This window comes from Neofelis nebulosa, chromosome 4, assembly GCF_028018385.1.
Source record: "Neofelis nebulosa isolate mNeoNeb1 chromosome 4, mNeoNeb1.pri, whole genome shotgun sequence".
In the NCBI taxonomy this organism is placed as follows: Eukaryota; Metazoa; Chordata; class Mammalia; order Carnivora; family Felidae; genus Neofelis; species Neofelis nebulosa.
The window spans coordinates 163,055,361-163,059,925 of NC_080785.1; positions in this window are offsets into that span (position 1 = coordinate 163,055,361).

Consider the following 4,565-nt stretch of genomic DNA (forward strand, 5'->3'; position numbering starts at 1 on the left):
GTCAGCAAATTATATTACACTCTAAAATTAAGTAAAGTTCACTCCTACCTCTAAAAACCCTAAGCCCTTGGTATTTATTGGCTTCCATCTGTCACCACATTTTCCCATCTTTTGCTTTGTCCTGAAGTAGCTATTTACTCAACCACCTACACTTAATTCTCTTTATTAAAACAATCCATTGATTTTTTTTCTTGACCAAACCCTGAATGTTAAATTATAACATGAGGAGAAAGGTGTGTAATAATTTGTGTGCAGTTAGAATATTGCATGATGAGCTCATAAAATAAAGGTGGTTTTAAATATAGATTTAGGAATGTACAACTGAGATCTAAGTCCTGGAATCCTATTTCCAGTAGATGAGTGGCTCTAGTGGTGTCTGAGGATTATAAAGTCACAAATTTCATCATAAATAAATTGTACTTTGTCCTCCTTTTTAAAACATCCTCAGCAGCAAAGGTTTATGTTGTCAGCAAAGGTGAGCTCTTTTCTTTGTCTGGTAACAAACAGCCTGTTTAGGACTTCACTTTGTTGCCTTCCCGTCTTGTCTTCTGTCATTGATAAATCAGTCTTTGGGCTCCATTTGGTATCCATCTTTCCTTAGAAATGTCATACGTAGTTTATTGGTAGTAATCTTGGTTCTCTGAAAACCTGTCCAAAAGTTCCTTTAATTTACCCTGTCTTTTACCTCTATGGTAAATCATCTACCAACTACATGGATAAGGAACTTGATTTTGGAGAAAGGCATGAAATTGACAGATGATGAAGCCAAAACAGTTAGCGGGAAGTTACCATCCAAGAAAAATTACCGCATTTCTATACTTGCCTATCCATTTATGCAGACCTAAGTGATGGCCAAAGAACCTTGGTAAGGGGGAAAGTGATGCCGCTTTTTTTGTCAGATGGTAGACTCTACCCAGTGGCAGCACTTTGGTTTTGTTTGTTTGTTTTTAGGTTTAGATTTAGAAGAGTGCTGAGCATGGGAAAAGACTGGAAGATTCATACAGCCATATAAATGTGGACTGACAACACTTGATTAGAATAGGAAACACAGAAGGAGACTGGGTGGTTCAGTCAGCTGAGTGTCTGACTTCGGCTCAGGTCAAGATCTTGTTCATGAGTTTGAGCCCTGCATCAGGCTCTGTGCTGACAGCCTGGAGCCTGGGGCCTGCTTTGGATTCTGTATCTCCCTCTCTCTCTGCCCCTCCCCCTCCCACGCTCACACTCTGTATCTCTCTCAAAAATAAATAAACATCAAAAAAAAAAAAAAACACCCCCAAACCCAAAAAAGAATAGGAAACACAGATAATAGAAAAAAATGTGGGATAGGAAAATACTCCATGGCCTGGTATTGGCTCAAAAATTTGCAAATTAGTAAGTCAAAGTTCCTTTCTGAGCCCCAGAATCCTCAGCAGCAAATTAAGTGCAACAGTGTTTATCCTCTGAGGCCATGCAATAATTAGATATAATTTTGCCATGGACCAGTCAGATGGTATATGGTAATTCTTATTATAACATTAAGGAAGTTAAATAAACATTCCAGTAATTTATAAGTAACTTGATGTTACAAACAGTGTGACTTTGAGTATGATACATAACATATTTCTATTTAATTTCTTATCTGTAGAGTTATGATAATAAGAGCATCTAAATGAGAGGCTGATTGAGAAGATATCATCAAATGTAATGATAGAACACAATTTAGGATATAGTAAGGGATCGATAGGGCAGATTGTTGTAGTATATTGACAGGCCAGTGTATAGTTCCAACATACAGGCTTTGTAGGCCAAAATTTGACTTGTAACATCAGCTCTGGCTTCACCATCAGCTAACTCATTAGCTGAGTGCACTGGGATATATTTTTATAACTTTGATGGCCTCTGATCCTTCATTTTAAGTAATATTTAGCTGGAAGCACTCTAGGATTAAAAAGACTCTAGGATTAAAAAGGGGGGGGGGCACCTGGGTGGCTCAGTCGGTTAAGTGTCCGACTTCGGCTCAGGTCATGATCTCGCAGTCTATGAGTTCAAGCCCCACGTCGGGCTCTGTGCTGACAGCTCAGAGTCTGGAGCTTGCTTCGCATTCTGTGTCTCCCTTTCTCTCTGTTCCTCCCCAACTCATACATTTGTCTCTCTCTCTCAAAAATAAATAAACGTTAACAAAATAATTTAAAGAAAAGTAAAAATAAAAAGACAATATGCTCATGGTAAGAACTAAATAAATATAGATAACATTATCATCATTATATCCTAAAGTTGATATATTTCTTTTTTCAACTCTATTGAGATATAATTGACATACAACATTGTGTAAGTTTAAAATGTACAGTGTATTGATTTGATACACTGATATATTGCAAAGTGATTTACAACCACAGAGTTAGTTAACAATTCCATATATCACATAAGTACCATTTCTTTTTTGTGGTGAGAACATTTAAGATCTACTCTCTCAGCAACTTTCAAGTATATGATATAGTACAGTCATCATGCTGTACATTAGATCCTCAGGATTTATTTATCTGATAGCTGAAAGTTTGTGCCCTTTGACCGACATATCCCTATTTTCCCTACCCTCTATCCCCTGGTAACCAGTTGTTTACTTTTTGTTTGTTTGAGTTTGGTTGTTTTAGATTCCACATATAAGAGGGAGTATGCAGTATTTGTCTTTCTCTGACTTATTTCACTTAGCATCATGTCCTCAAGGTCCATCTGTGTTGCAAATGGCAGAATTTGCTTGTTTCTTTCTTTTTAAAAAATGTTTGTTTATTTATTTTTGAGAGAGAAAGAGAGAGAGAGCAAGTGAGCAGGGAAGGGGCAGAGAAAGAGGAAGAGAGAGAGAGAATCCCAAGCAGGCTCCATGCTGTCATTGCAGAGCCCAACACAGGGCTTGAACACTCGAACCATGAGATCATGACCTGAGCCAAGATCAGGAGTTGGATACTTAACCCACTGGGCCGCCCAGGCACCCCAAATTTACTTCTTTCTTTTTGCTGACTAATATTCTCTTTTGTGTGTATGGATACATATTGCATCTTCTTTATCTGTTTGTCTGTTGAAGGACATTTAGATTATTTTTGTATTTTGGCTAATGTGAATAATGCTGCAATGAACATGGGAGCACAGATATCTCTTCGAGATCCTGTTTTAATTTCTTTTGAAAATATACCTGGAAGTGGGGTTGCTGGATCATATGCTGGTTCTATTTTCAATACTTTGAGACATCCACATGCCGTTTCCATCGTGTTTGTACTGATGAACATTCCCACAAAAGTGCACATGGATTCCCTTTTCTCTACTTTTGCCAACATCTGTTATAGTGTCTTTGAAGACAGTAATTTTAACAGGTCTGAGTTGATATCTCATTGTGGTTTCAATTTGCATTTCCCTAATGATGAGTGATGTCAAGCACTTTCATGCACCCATTGGTTATTTGTTAGTCTACTTTTAGAAAACGGCTTGCTTGGTTCTTCTGCCCATTTATTATTATTATTAGTCCTTGAGTTGTGTGAGTTCTTTATATATTTTGGATATTAACTCCTTATCAGATATATGATTTCCAAATATGTCCTCTCATTTTCCCATTCCGTGGCTGCTTTTGCATTTTGTTGTTTCTTTTGCTGTGCAGAAGCTTTTTACTTTGATGTAGTCCCACTTATTTATTTTTGCTTTTGTTGCTTGTGCTTTTGGTGTCCTGTTTAGGAAATTGCTGCCAGACCAATGTGAAGGAGTTTTTTCCCCTATGTTTTCTTCTAGGAGTTTTATGTTTTCAGGTCCTCTGTTTAAATCTTTAACCCATTTCAAGTTGGTTTTTGTGATTAGTGTAAGATAAGGGTCCAATTTTATTCCTCTGCAGGTAGTAATTTAGTTTACCAAACTTTTTTTTTTTTTTTTTGAGACAGAGGGTGAGTTGGGTAGTGAGTTGGGTAGGGGCAGAGAGAGAGGCAGAGAGAATCCCAAGCAGGCTCTATGCTTTCAGTGCAGATCCCAACACGGGGCTCCATCTTGCAAAACATGAGCTGAAATCAAGAGTGAATCAACTAAGCCACCCAGATGCCCCTTCCCGACACTATTTTTTGAAAAGAATATCCTTTCCCCATTGAGTGTTCTTGGTTCTCTTGTTAAATATTAGTTGACTATATATGCAGGGGTTTATTTCTGGGCTGTTGAGTCTGTACTATTGGTTTCTGTGTCTATTTTTATGTCATTACCATACCTGCTTGTGGTTGATATTGGTAGTGCTTACACTTCTTCCTTGTTTCTAGCTGCGTCTATATGTGCAAGCTTTGCCATTCTCTGGGTGGGGTATACCAGAAGCAGGTCCTTTGTGCAGAGCCCTGAACCTCTGGGCAAACTGGTCACTCACCCTACTCTCCCTTTCCTCTTGAGAGGAGCTCTTCTAGCTGATGAATACCCTCTTGGTGCTGAGCAGTGCTAGCTGAGGGATGGAATGATGCAGGCAAAATGAAGCTATTCTTTCTTCCCTTTTGTGTCGTTATTCTTGTGTTAACCTTATTCTCAGGTTATTCCCTTTTGTGTGGTTAGTCACTGTTTGCTGAAGTTTCTTA